Genomic DNA, 15,437 nt, shown 5'->3' on the forward strand with positions numbered 1-15,437 from the left:
TAGTGGAATTTTGACTTCTTCTTTTCAAATTTGAATGCCTTTTATGTCTGGTTCTTGCCTCAATGCTCAGGCAAGTACTTCTAACACAATATTAAATAGAAGGGGTAATAATGGACATCGTTGTCTTGTTCTTGATCTTAGAGGGAAAGATTTTCAGTTTTCAAAATTGTAAATGATGTTAACTGGGGGTTTTCCATATATATCTTTTATCATGTTCAGAAAGTTTCCATCTACTCCAATCTTTTGCAGAGTTTTTATTAAGAAATAGTGCTGTATTTTGTCAAATGCTTTTTCTGCATCTGCAGATATGATCATGTGATTTTTTTCCTTCAATCTGTTTATGTGGTGTTTACATGAGTGTATTTTCTTATGTTGAACCATCCTTGCATACGAGGAATGAATTCCTCCTGGTCATGGTGTATAATTCGTTTAATGTGCTGCTGAATATGATTAGTAAGTATTTTGTTGAGGATTTCCACATCTATGTTCATTAGATAGATTGGTCTGTAATTTTCTTTCCTGTGGCGTCTTTGTTCAGCTTTGATATTAGGGCAATATTGGCATCATAGTATAAGTTAAGCAATGTTCTTCTGTTTCAATTTTTTGGAAGAGTTTCAGCAAGATTGGCATTAGTTCTTTATGGAAAGTTTGGTAGAATTCACCTCTGAAGCCATCTGGCCCAGAACTCTTATTAGTTGGGAGGCTTTTAATGACTGATTTTATATCTTTACTTGTGGTTGATTTATTGAGATTGTCAGTTTCCTCTTTCATTAATATAGGTTGCTTATGTGTTTCCAGGAATTTGTCCATTTTCTCTGAATTTTTTGTTGGAATATAGTTTTTCAAAGTATCTTCTTATGATAGTCTTTTTTTCTGTGGGGTCAGTGGTGATATCCCCTTTCTCATTTCTTATTTTCTGTATTTGCATCTTTTTTTTTCTTGTTAGTCTAGCTAAGGGTTTGTCAATTTTATAGATCTTGTCAAAGAACTGGCTCTTGGTTTTGTTTATTTTTTCGAGTGCTTTCTTATTTTTTCATTTAGTTCTGCTCTGATCTTTGTTATTTCATTCCTTTTCCTTTGCGTTTAGTTTGTCATTGTTTTTTTTTTTACTAAATCCTCCAACTGTGAAGTTAGTTTTTCAATTTTAACTCTTCTTTTATCACGTGTGAATTTATGGCTATAAATTGCCCTCTCAGTACCACTTTTGCTGCATCCCATCAGTTTTGATATGTGCATTATCATTTTCATTTGTTTCAAGGTAGTTATTGATTTCTTTTGAGAGTTCCTCCTTGACCCACTGTTTTTCTAAGAGTGTTTTATTTAACTTTCATATCTTGTTGCCAAATCCAGGTCTCTGACCTTTGCAGATTTCCAGCTTCATTCCATTGTAGTCAGAGAAATTATTTTGTATGATTTCAAACTTTCTGAATTCACTGAGACTTTCTCAGCAACCTATCCTGTTGTCTATCTTGGAGAATGATCCATGTGCACTTGAGAAGAATGTTTATCCTGCTTTATTTGGATGTAATGTTCTGTATATGTCTATTAGGTCTAGTTCCTCTGATATATTGTTCAAAGTCTTTTCTTCTTTATTGATTTTCTTTTGAAATGTTCTGTCCAAAGGTGATAGTGGTGTATTAAAGTCCCCCACTATAACTGTAGAGGCATCAATTCCTTCCCTTAGATTCTCCAGTGTTTGTCTTACATATTTGTAGGCACCCTTGTTAGGAGTGTAATGTTTTTGTTTGTTTTTGTTTTTGTTGTTAAAGATGTATTTATTTATTTCTCTCCCCTCCCCCACACACTAGTTGTCTGTTCTCTGTCTTTTTGCTGCATCTTCTTTGTCTGCTTCTGTTGTCAGTGGCATTGCAATCTGTGTTTCTTTTTGTTGCATCATCTTGCTGTGTCAGCTCTCTGTGTGTGCAGTGCCATTCCTGAGTAGGCTGTACTTTCTTTCACACTGAGCAGCTCTCCTTACAGGGTGCACTCCTTACGCTTGGGGCTCCCCTACACGGGGACACCCCTGCATGGCACAACAATCCATGTGCGCATCAGCACTGTGCATGGGACAGCTCCACATGGTTCAAGGAGGCCCCAAGGAGGTCCAGGGTTTGAACCGTGGACCTCCCATATGGTAGACAGATGCCCTAATCACTGAGTCAAGTCTGCTACCCAGGAGCATAAATGTTTATACCTGTTCTTTCCTTTTTGAATGATTATCCCTTTCACTAATATGTAGTGTCCATATTTGTCTCTCACAATTATTTTGCATTTAAAGTCTATTTTGTCTGATATTAACATAGTTACTCCTGCCCATTTTTGGTTATTATTTGCCTGTAAGATGTTTTGCAGCTATTCACTTTCAACCTCCTTGAATCCCTAGGTCTAAGATGTTTTTCATGTAGACAACATATAGATGGATCATACTTTCTTATCCAATCTTCCAGTCTGAGTCCCTTGACAGGTGAGTTTAATCCATTGACATTCTGTGTTATCACTTTCAAGGATTTATTTATGTTAGCCATATTTTCTTTGGATTTGTGTTTGTTTTATTTTGTTTGGTTTTTTACTTTTTTTTTGTCTTTTTATTGTTCTTACACTCTCCTCCAACTCTGTCTCTCCTGTTTTTTATCTTTCCCCCTATAGAACTTCCTTTAGTATTTCTTGAAGGGCAGTATTCTTGTTGGTATAATCTATTAATTTCTGTTTGTCTGTGAATATTTGAACTCTCTATCATATTGAATGTCAGTTTAGGTGGACAGAGTATTCTTTTTTGGAAATTATTTCTTTTAGTACTTTGACTATATCATACCACTGCCTTCTTGCCTCCTTGGTTTGAGATGAGAAATCAGCACTTAGTTTTATGAAGCCTCCTTTGTATGTGATGTTTCTCTTTTCTCCTGCTGCTTTTAGTATTTTCTCTTTGTCTTGAGCATTGGATAATTTGACAAGTATATGTCTTTGGGTAGGCCTGTTGGGATTTATGCTATTTAGGGTGCATTGTGCTTCCTGGATGTGGACATTCATCTCCCTCAATAGGTTTGGGAGGTTTTCACCCATTATTTCCTCCAACACCCCTTCTGTTCCCTTTCCCTTCTCTTCTTATTCTGGGATGCCTATAATGCATATGTTTTCACATTTTGCTTTGTCATTCAGGTCCCAAAGTCCCTGTTAAATTTTTTCTCTCTTTTTATCTATCAATTCTACTGTACGTTTGATTTAGGATGTACTATCTTCCATAGTGGAAGACAGTACATCACTAGTTCTTTCCTCTCCCTCTTCAAATCTGCTGTTATTTGCTGAGAGTGTATTTTTGATTTCTTGGATTGTGCTGTTACTCCCCATCATATCCATTGTCTTTTTTTTTTGCATGATTGCAATTTCTTCTGTATGCTCTCTAAGTGTTTTCTTCATAGTCTTATCTCTTCCTTCACCTCATTAAATTGGCCCCTATTAAATGTTTTGAGAGCTTTAATTACTTGTTTGATGTTCTGCTCTTCTTCCTACTTTTTAGTTTGTTCATTGGATTGGGTCATGTTTTCCTGATTATTGGTTTGGTTTGTAGTTTTTTGTTGCTGTCTGGTCATCATTTTATCTTGGTGGGTTGATTAGCTTCTTTGTCTAGTGTCAGGGTTTAATTAGTTGCTGCTTTTCATGTGTGTTAAGTCTTCTCTTTGCCATTTTGTTCTTCTTATTCTATTTCTGTCCTGTTAGCTAAGTTCACTTGAAGGAAAATATTAGGGTAAGTGAAAGCAAAAAGAGTAAGAAAAGAAAAAAGTATAATAGTAGTATTGTTAGTAAATATTAGCAGAAGAACCATGTGAGATCTAGAAGAATGGGTATTAGACTCATGTAAGCTGTGTAGAGTTATAACAGTAAGAAAAATGGAGTATCTATAATGAGACAGTAACCTGAATATGGTGAGGAATATAGTATTAATTAAAAGACCAGTGTGGTCAGGAAAGTGGGAAGAGAAAGGAAAGGACAATAATATAGAGAGTGAATAAAAGACAGAAAACAGTACAAAGGTATTAGAAATAAAAATTGGGGGCTAAATTAAGAGCAGTGGAATGTAAGAGAAACAGTAAATGATGGAGGATAGAAAGATGTAGAGGAAAGGGGTAAGTATTGGTAGCCAAAATCAGTACACACAGAAAAGAGGAAATAGAGGATGAGGAAACACAGCAAATGTGAATCACTCCCTGCCATACCTAATATAAAAAAATATAAAAAAGAAGAGAAAGGGAAAAAAGGGGGAAAAGTGGGGGTGGAAATTCAAGCAAGAAAAGGGGGATGAAGAAGAAGAAGAGGAGTAGGAGGAGAAGGAGGAGGGGGAGGAGGAAAGGGCTGTGGGGTTATAAAGAGGAAGGAAAAACAGAAAAATAATCCAATAAAAAAGACCAACATTTCAAGCAAGAAATCCTCTTTGCATTTAAATAAAATGCTTAGGAGTCTGACCTTCCCCCTTTCTCCCTTTTTCCCTTCTCTCTCTCCCAGGGCAGCAGGAAAGCTGTGTGAGGTGTCCAGTAGGAAAATCAAGTGGGTCCTTGGTGAACCAAATCACCAGAGAAAACAATGTCTCTTAATTTCCAAAGAGAGCGTGCCCACACATCACGAGGAACACCAAATATGCTAATGGAAGTTTTCAAAACACATCTATTTTTTTTTATTATTTTATTGACTTTGTAATAATATTACATTAAAAATATATATGTGAGGTCCCATTCAACCCCACCCCCCCACCCCACCTCTCCCCCCCCCCCAGCAACACTCGTTCCCATCATCATGACACATCCATTGGATTTGGTAAGTACATCTTTGGGCACCTCTGCTCCTCATAGTCAATGGTCCACATCATGGCCCATACTCTCCTCCATTCCATCCAGTGGGTCCTGTGAGGATTTACAATGTCCGGTGATTGCCTCTGTAGCACCATCCAGGGCAACTCCTTGTCCCAAAGACTCCTCCACCTCTCATCTCTTCCTGCCTTTCCCCATACCCATCAGCCACCATGTCCACTTTTCCCAATCCAATGCCACCTCTTCTATGTGGAAATTGGATTGGTTGTGTCCATTGCACCTCTATGTCAAGAGGAGGCTCAGATTCCACATGGATGCTGGATGCAATCCTCCCACTTTCAGTTGTAATCACTCTAGGCTCCATGGTGTGGTGGTTGTCCTTCTTCAACTCCATCTTCGCTGAGTGTGGTAAGTCCAATAAATGAGATTGTAGGTGCTTGAGTCTGTTGAGGCTCAGGACCTGGCTATCACATTGTTAGTCCAGAGATTCAAATCCCCTGAATATATCTTAAACCCCAACATTAACTGCACCTCCAGCACATTAGCATGAAAGTCTTATGAAGGAAGATCCCATCTGAGTCCAGATTCATCACACATAAACACCATTTCCAAAGAGGGGCCATCTGACCTGGTAGTTAACCCCATCGGCCATGACCATAACTCCCATGGGTCTCTTTAGCCCTCAAAGGAACTAATATCTGGGGGTTGTATCTGCTTTATCTGTCTCTCTGACTCTGCTCAGTTGTGCATGAGGGCAATCCTTCTGCCAGCCTCCAGACTCTTTTTTAGCAACTCGTAGCCATATAAACTCATTTCTCCTTTCCATTTCCCCCTTACTTTAGGTCAAACAGCATTTTAAAGTCATGTTATTTTATGTAGACAGGGATATTCTGCTGATCCGCACTGAACCTTCCATATAAGGTCATTTTCCAGTTGCATCATCAGTTGGCAGTTGATAGTGGTCCCTCGGTGCTAGGGAGGCTCATCCCCGGGTGTCATGTCCCACGCTGGAGGGAAGGCATTACATTTACATGCTGAGTTTGGCTTCGAGACTGGCCACATTTGAGTAACATGAAGGCTGACAGGAGGAAATTCCCAGGCACAATGTAGCTCTAGGCCTTGTTCTTATTTTAGGCTTATCAGCTCACAAGCATAGTCTTTAGTATCAGGGGCTCACTGTTGAACCCTCACTCTCTCCCGGTCCCCTCAAAACACATCTTACAGTCCATCTCCCTTAGTTGTACTACAGGAGGGCTAGTTCAATTTTTTTTAAAGATTTATTTATTTATTTCTCTCCCCTCCCCCCCCCCCCCAGTTTTCTGTGTCTATTTCCTGTGTCTTCTTTGTTCGCTTCTGTTGTCAGGGGCATGGGAATCTGTGTTTCTTTTTGTTGCATCATCTTGTTGTGTCAGCTCTCCGTGTGTGTGGCATCAATCCTGGGCAGACTGCACTTTCTTTCATGCTGGGTGGCTCTCCTTACAGGGCACACTCCTTGCACATGGGGCTCCCCTATGTGGGGGACCCTCCTGCTTAGCAGGGTACTCTTTGCGTGCATCAGCACTGCACATGGGCCAGCTCCACACAGGTCAATGAGGCCCGGGGGTTTGAACAGGAGACCTCCTATGTGGTAGGCAGACACTATAACAACTGGGCCAAGTCTGCTGCCTAGTTGATTTTCTGACTCCACCTTCTCCCAGACCAAGTTTCCGATCCCAGCACTTTTAGGTAAATTGGGCTTTCTCGGCAGATTTGCCTTTCCTTTCTTACCCAGTTTTCCCCAAGCCAGCTGGAATGCTCCTTAGCTCAAAAAAAAAAAAAAGAGGGGGGGTGTCAGGACCTGAAAATTGAACCGCCATCTCATTTGGCCCCTCTGCACCTCCCATCAAAACCCTCCAACTCACAGAGTCACTCCAAAACTTAACAGCTAGTGTATTCCCTTACCGCAGGGAGCACTGGATTTGGCAGAGCGCTGGATTTGGGAGTGGGAAGCCTGGGATATTGTCCGCTTGGAGCCTGTGGGTCTGTGGAAAGTGGGCTGCGGTGGCTTAGGGGTCATGGACCTGGGGACCATTCTTCTGGGGAACACAGGGCTTGGGAATGTTGCCACACTACTAACAGTTCAGGGAATGCCCTAGGGGGAAGAGTCCCACCTCTCCACAACTGACCTCAGTGTTAGAAACCCACAATTCTACCCTTAGCAAGCACGACTTCTGTTCCAGTCTCTCCAAATCAATGTCCAAACACTTCCTGCCTTGCAAGTCCCCGAAACAGCCCACTGCAGCAAGATTCCAACTGTACTCAGCCGGCCTTTTGCAGGAACAATTATGAAGTGCATTCACTCAGGTGCCATCTTGCCCCACCCATCAGCTATCATCTTTTAATATCTCCATTTGTTCATCCCAGCTTGTCCTTAAAGGGAAAGTACGTCTGCCTCATTATCTAAAAAAGATGAAGAAATGCACTTGCTAGCTGTTCTTTAATCCTCCCCTGGTTAGCCATGTATATCACTTTGGCTGCTTATATCCTCCCGACAGTGAACTCAGACACGTGGTCTTGCTGGATTTGGACAGGATAAGGTCTCGAACCTAATGCCAGGTTGCCTAAGTTTGTTTTTGCCTTACTTTTTTCCTCTGGGTGGGTAACAAAAGGAAGCATTTCTACCAACTACAAGGCACACGGTAGAAAGTACAGTTAAGAGAATGCAGCACATATGTAGAGTATGTTGGAAAACCCAGTAACCCCCAAGCTCACTGACTCCAGGAACTCAGACTGGGTGAAAGCAGCTTCAACTGCGTCTCTAGAGACCCTTCACACACCTTCCATCCTGTGCAAGACACCTGGTCATTCTGAGAAAGGTGTGAAGATAAGTCAGCCTGGTTGTTGTCCACAGCCACCCTGCTGAGGCCAGCAAGGCAATCCTTAGTATTGTCTTAAAGTTCTTAAGAACTCCAGGGGTGCCATGCTAAAAGAACTTGTCTCACAGCTGCTGGAAAATCTGGTGTGCTTGTGCTCCAAGTCACTTTACAGGATGGGGAGGACAGAAAACCTCCCAGTATGGGCTCAGGGCTCCTGCTCACACACCACCACTGGCCAGAACAAGCCCACCACACCTGAGCTTCCTCCCACTGTGGCCTTCAAGCTTGTCCACTTCTGGCATGGTCACAGGGTGCCCTGGTCCACTGTGCCTGTCCACTTCTGGCATGGTCACAGGGTGCCCTGGTCCACTGTGGCCTTCACTTCTGTGGAAAGCATCACCTCCAGTATGGCTCCTACACACCTAGGTTAACAAGAAGCCCAAACCATGGCCAGTGATAAAGTTTTCAGTGTTTGGTACTGTGAAAACTGGATAGCTCTTTGGGTTAAAAATAAACTTGTATTTTCCCACTTCATTGCAGACAAAAGAAAATTCTGGATGGATTTTAAAAGGTAAGTGAAAAAACAGCTCTAAGGGCCTTTTAATCATCAAAGCAATGGGGAGAAATCAAAAAGAAAATATCAAACACTTTGACTATATGCCTTAGTCAACAAAAGGGGTACTGATGCAAAGTACCAGAAATCTGTTGGCATTGACAAAGGGGGTTTATTTTGGGTAGAAGCTTACAGTCACAATGCCATAAAGTGTAAGTTATTTCCCTCACCAAAGTCTGTTGCCACATGTTGGAGCAAGATGGCTGCTGGTCTCTGTGAGGATTCAGCCTTCTTCTTCAGACTCCATGGTCGCAGCTTCTTCGGGTCTCAGCTGTAGGCTGGCATAAGGCTTGTCTCTCTGTCTGGCACTTGTTACTTTATTGGCTTGGCGGCTCTGGTGTTGCCACAAGGTCAACAGTAGACCATCAGGTTCTCTCTCTTTCCAGGCCTCTGCCATGTCTATAGAGCCATCTCTGTTCCTCTGTGTTCTTCTCCTGTGTGTTTACTTCCCTGGGATCCAGCATCAAAACTCCAACTACTTCCTTTGCCATGTCTTTTTCTTAGTGAGTCCCTGCCCACCAAGGGGGTGAAGACTCAATGTCCTACTGACATGGGCCATTTCAACCCCTGATCATAATTTAACAAAGTAAAAGTGAAACCTCTGAAGTTAATACAATCTATTCTGCCCATAGGAAGAGACCAGTTTACAAACATAATCCAATATCTATGTTTGGAATTCATAAACAGTATCAAATGGCTATACTATATAAAAATTAAAGACATTTGAATTAAATCAAATAAAATCCAACATTTTAAGAAATGTAATACACCGTGGAGAGATCACATTATCTTTAACATACATAACGTAGGATGTTGATTGGCCGAGAGTCACCTCTTGCTGGCAGTGTTATGTCCTCTTGAAGGAAACTTTGTAGGTAAACCCCCAGATCAGAAGGCTCTTCGGGAACCCAAGGAAGCCCAAGCACCCCACCCACTCTTCTGGGATGATACAAGGTCAATTCTCCAGAGGAGGAACTTGGTCTCCTGTCAGGGAAAGTTCTGGAATCCAGACCCTCCCCTCTGAGGTTCAGAGTTACTGCCCAGCCCACTTGAGGCCATCTGGAAAGAAAAAAAAGATAACATGGTCCCCATCACTCACATCACCTCCATATGCCTAGTAAATTAAGGACTTAGAAAGAAGCTGGGCTCCTGGTCATTCTGTGGCTTAAGTCCTTCCTGGCCAGCCCACCAGTGGAACACATGTGTGGCTGGAGAAGAGCCACAGGGTCCAACACATAGACCAGGTCTTCAGACACGTGGTGGAGAGGTGGGAGGCACCTTCCTCTCTCACACCTGAAAGCCTGGTGCCAAAGGGGACAGGGCAGCAGGGCAGCCAGCAGGGGGCAGTGCTAACAGCAGGGGAACAAGGAAACAGAAGATCCTCATGGAAAAGGCTGGGCTTGTGCTTCCTCTGACCCTTCTGAGCTGAGTTAACCCCTAGGGTTCTTATTCTGAGAGAAAGATCCTAAAGGGGAAGGATGGACTCAAGAACAGAACATGCAATTACCCTACACTGAATGTAAGAGCTAATGGCACTTTATTTTGTTCCCTAAACTGGAGAAAATCAGCATAATAGAGTATGATATGCTACATTATTGAAAAACGCCCATTTCTTTTCCTAACGAGTTCTAAAACTCTCTTTAAAGTAAGAATGATGAGTAAGCAGCAATGCCTGTCCCTCAAGCCCTGGATTAGTTACCAGGAGCCTATCATAGCTCAGAATAACTTCCCTTAGCAATGCTGGTGGAAGCTATCACAATCTTAGACAGCTCTTCTTTGTGGGGATTTCGCATATTCAGAACTTTTGCAGAACAAAATGAAATTTTCTATCACAGAAAAATAAAGAAAAAAATATTCATCACCAGCCAGCCTCAGTTAGTAACATGACTATCCATTTCCAAAAACTAATCAAACAAAAATCTGCTTTTCCTTGATTTGTTTCACCAATTTTTCTTCTTTCCTCTTTTTTTCTTTCACTACTTTATAGATTGAAGCAGAATGTCATTAATAAAACCGACCCAGATTTACATGCTACCACAAAACGGAGCTTCTGGGTTTATTGGTATTTCATTATTACCATTTCTCAAGGGATTTCTTGTTTCACACAGGATGTTGCTTTTAAAACACAAAGCAAAAAGAACCCCATTTACTTTTCTCTCTTGATGTCCATTTGGCCCTTTGTGTTTTGAGTATTATTGAAATTCAGTGTTTCCTGATACTGGTTTGGCCCTTGCTGTCTACCATCAGCTTTCCCTCAGAAAATAGCTGAGGTGTGAACAAAGTGCAGGGTGACACAGAAGGAGGGTTGCTGAGGTTGGTGGTGCTGGGTGTAGGAAACAGACGTGACAGTGGAGGAGACCTTGCTACTGCAGGTAGAGCTGCTGGCTGAGAAAGGGCACTTGGTAGGAGAAGCAAGGGCTTTCCAACAGTGGGAAGTGGAGCCAGAGACACAACCTCAGAGCATTGTTCAGGATCAGCTGAGTGGTAGATGGCACCAATAGCCAATTCTCCTGCACTCCCGGCCACCCACAGGAGTAACCGTCCCTGCTCCTCTGCTAGGTGCTTGCATGTGACCAAGGAGCCATGTGTGACTCTTCAGGCAGAAGCATGTAAGCACCCATGGCCAGGAGCTCCAAAGACTTCACACTGAAAGGACAACAGCCTGACTGGTGACCCGCCCTCCACCTGGGTTCCTGAGACTGGACTGGGCAGAGCCTCCCTGCCACATACACAAACACACACACAGACACACACACACACAACTTTTGGCATGGGAAGTCTATCTTTACTTTTAGCTGCTGTCTCAGTTTGCCAGGGCTAGTCTGACAATGCCCCAGAACTGCTTATTTAAGCCCCCAGGTTGAAGGTTCTATCATGTGCCTCTCTGACAGTGGTCAGATCAGGAAGGAAAGGCTTGGCCCAGTGGACCCAGTCCTTAGCAAAAGGGCACTGACCATCACTAGCCAAAGCCAATTAGTCTATGGGGTGCAGCAGTGCTCCAAAATGTATTCACCAAATACAATGAATGTGCCACACTAATGAAAGAGGTTGTTGATGTGGGAGGAGTGGAGTGAGGCGGTTGGGGGTATATGGGAACCTCTTATATTTTTTGAATGTAACATTTTTTGTGATCTATGTATCTTCAAAAAATACAACGAAAAAATTGATAGGGGTGGGGGTGGGGAGTGGGGTATATGGGAACCTCTTATGATTTCTAATGTAACATTTTGTGTGATCTATTAACTTTGAAAAAAGATAATTAAAAAATAAAAAAATAAAAACAAAACAGTAATTAGAGCTCCACCGACCCAGGGCTTACTGTGAGCCACTGTATGCGCACTAAGCACATTCATTCTCTTAAGTGGTCCATGAGGTCAGTTCTGTTTGATCTGTCCTAGAATGGCAAAGTGAGACAGAGAGGCTGTGACTTGTGAAGGCTCCTCAGCTAGTCACCACAGAGCTGATACTTCCACTTGGGGCTCCTCAGCCTGGGCTGCTAACCAACACACTGACTACTGTTAACTGTGCTCCAAGGAAATTGATTTAGGAAGAATTTGATCAGCTTTAGTACAGAGTTTGATCAGCTGTAGTACAGAATTCGCCCTCTTTATGACCAATGATCCCAAGGTCAGAGAAACTGCTCCTGGAGCCCTGGAGCTGATCAGATACCAGTGCCCATAATCCCAATACCATGGTGTGAACATTGGTTCAAATAGACTTTGAAATGCCTTTTGCTGTTCTTGTTGCTTTTAAGGCTCTTTTCTTTAGATTTTAATTAATATTTATTTCAGTTGCATAATTTCCTTTTGGCATACACAAAGCCCCAGGACTTGAATTTGCCTGTAACCTCAGCTAACCAAAACTGCCCTGAAATGCTTTAAACACATAAAATCCCATTTTAATGCATGCATTCTAAAGACAGTTACCAGACATTGTATGTCCTCCCATGGCCCACTGGGTGGACTGTGGGAGAGTGTGGGCAATAATGTGGACCATTGACCATGAGGTGCAGCGGTGCTCAGAGATGTATTCACCAAATGCAATGAATGTCTCATGATGATGGAGGAGATTGTTGCTATGGGGGGAGGAGAGGGGTGAGGGGAGGGGGGGATATATGGGGACCTCATATTTTTTTAATGTAATATTAAAAAAGTAAAGACAAAAAAATAAATAAATAAAGACATTTCCCATTTTCCAGGAGGCAATAAGGCATTCGAGCAGCAGTCAGAGACTTTCTTTCTGGAGGGCCAGGGGGGAACTCTTCTGGCCCTGTGGGCTCTGCCGTTATCACTCAACCCCAACATCCTGCACAGGAACGTTAGAGAAATGAATGGGTGTGGGTGTGTTCTAATAAAACTTTATCAAAACAGGCAGGCGGCCAGATTTGGCCTGCAGGCCTTAGTTTGCCGACCCTGTCATATAGAAAAGTGTGCTCATGGCTCATTCCTGATGTCCCACCAAGAGATAGAGCCCTGGTCACTTCTTACCTCGGGGCCCCTCTCTGGCCCTTGTTCAGTTAGCCCTGGAAGGCGGGGCCATTTATCAGACCGCCAAATTCTGGAAGGAGACACTGAGTCTTCAGGCTCACTCTGCCCTTCTCCCTCTTGGGCCTGGCCCGCAGGGGGCAGGGGCTCTGCTCTGCATTTCTACCACATTTAAGCTTCAAAAGCCACAAGCCCCACTGTGCAGTATTCAGCGGTACCTTCCATCAGTGAAATCCCATCGAGGAGCAGTCTATAGTCCACCTTATGGAAAGGGACTCCTCAAAGGTACAAACAAAACGGTGTAGTGTGAACTGTCTGTTATTCTGAAAATCCAGATGAATTTTATATTCTCTAGATAAAGAAGATTTGAACAACTTCATACACCAAGAGTCTTGGCTTTTTGACTATTATCTCATGATGGCCATCAACTCACTGGCAGTATCATAGGTACCGTAGACTCAAAATGTAAACCCCACTTAGTAGTGAAACTATTTACAGTTGTTCAAAAGCTATTGCTCACAGGAAGAAAACAGATGAGGTGTGTGTTTACAGGTCAGGAACCCTTCCGTTCCACCCCTCTCCTGTTTTAATGGCCAGCAGAGACAGGTACCTTGTCAGACAGCTCCAGAAGTCCCCTTCCTCCATATTGTTCTTCCACACGCTAGAAGCCAGGCAGAGGGGTACCTCAGATTCAAGAGACATCCCGGGGGGCAGGCTGAGGGCCATGGTTGCTTCAACTGGAAACTACACTTCTGTGTGTGAAGTGAAGCTCATGAGACTCAAGGGGCCTCCCATCAGTACTCGAGCGAGAGTTGACCTGAACTGGGGACTCACCTGGGCACCACTGATTGTGGGTGGCTAGGATAAGAGGAAGGAGGCATTTTGTGGGATTATTTTATACACCATTAACTTCCTTTCCAATGGAATCTGTGTTCCACGTTATGGGTTGAGCTGTGTACCCCAAAAAGATACCTTGAAGTCCTAATCCTGGGTACCTGGGAACACGAACTTTTTGCAAAAGCGTTATTGCAAGCAAAATCATTTAAATTGAATGAGGCTGACTGCAGTGGGTGGACACTTAGTCCAGGATGGCTCGTGTCCTTAGAGGGGGTGTGGACACAGACAAAAGTGGGGGCCGGGAGCACCATGGGAAAAGAGACAGAGCAGGCCATAGGGTGACTGAGGAGGCACTGAAAACCCAAGGCTTGCTGGCCAAGGGACAGGCGCCCCAGCGGCCAGGACTGACACACCAGCGCGGCCCACGCACTTGCGGCTTCAGCCTGCAGGGCTGAGAGAGCCGTTTCTGGTGTTTTCAGCCACCCAGTTCATGGCACTTGTGACAGCAGCCTGAGAAAAGTGAGGTGTCCCTCTTCTGGCAGTCCCATCCCTCCAGGAGGCCTGAGGGATAGCCCAGGTGCCCAGCTGTCTGCCAGGCTGAGGGTCCCCAATCAAGGCTTTTATCTAATCAGATGCCCTGAGGAACACCCTGGGGACGGACAGAAACAATGTTGAAAATAAAGGAATGGGTGACCTGGACAACTCTGAACACCCTTCTCTTCCTTCCTTCCGCCCTCTCTTGGGGGCTTCGGCTGCTTAGACCCCCGAAGTCTTCCCACCACGCACACCTTCCCAGAGGGGCCGGGCCAGACGGTGCAGACCTATTCCTGGTTCTCCTTGTCGGTGGGAAGGCGGCCCGAGGGTTCCGGTGGCCCAGGACCGTCCATCAGCCTGGTTGCTTATTCACGGCCGCGGGAACCACCGCACATACTGCTCAGGGGGCCGCCTCCTGCACACTGGATAGCCTCGGGGCTCCCTTTCTAGACTGTCCGCGCACACCCGGATTGCTGCAAGGCCCCTCCAGCCCGGGGGAGGGGTGCCTCTGTGTCTCGCAGTACTAAAAGCTCTGCTCTTTCGGGTCCAGGCGCCCATCTCACCGACCCTGCCGAGCAGCCCCTGCCCTCTCCACCCCCGGGCGCCCCATTGAGTCTTCCTCCCTGGTGAGCACTCCCTCCTTGCTCGCCCCCCACTTGACCTTCCCGGTAGCCCTTTCCCACTATGATGTCCTGCTCCCACCCCCACAGAAGCATCGCCCACCCTGCCGGGGTCCCGTCCCCACGCCCTTGCTTGGCCCCCAGACCCCTTCCACGCGGTGCCGCTGGGTGTCCAGTCCCCGCTCCGGGTGGCACAGCCCTGCCCCAGCCCCTCCCTGGCAGGGGAACCCTGCCCCCAGCACCGTCTCACCCCCACCGCGCGGTGCCGCCCCTCTCGCCTCACCCGGGTCTGGCGGGAGAAGTAGCTGCTCTCCTTGGGGTCCAGGCGCCGCAGCGGGACGTAGCTGAAGGTGGACTGCGCGGAGATGGGCGGCGGCCCTGGCGTGCCCCGCAGCGTGGCGGCGGTGATCTCCTCCTCATCCGCCAGGCCGCCCGCTTCCAGCGTCTCCGCCCAGGCCATGTCGGTAGCACCCGGCCGGGGGCCCCGCCCGAGTCCGCCTCCCTGGCTGCTAGGCGCCCGCGTTCAGCAGTTGCCGGGGAACAGCGGCCTCGCGTCACAAAGCTGGGCGGCGGGCGCAGGGCCAGGGGCGCAGGGTGGAGGGCGCAGCTGGGCTGGGGATGGGACCGTGCCCTCCCGTCTCCTTGCGGGTCCCTGGAGGGCCCACTTGGGACGCAAGGAGCTGCGTCTGCTGGAC

Source organism: Dasypus novemcinctus, chromosome 31 (genome assembly GCF_030445035.2).
Source record: "Dasypus novemcinctus isolate mDasNov1 chromosome 31, mDasNov1.1.hap2, whole genome shotgun sequence".
Taxonomy (NCBI): domain Eukaryota; kingdom Metazoa; phylum Chordata; class Mammalia; order Cingulata; family Dasypodidae; genus Dasypus; species Dasypus novemcinctus.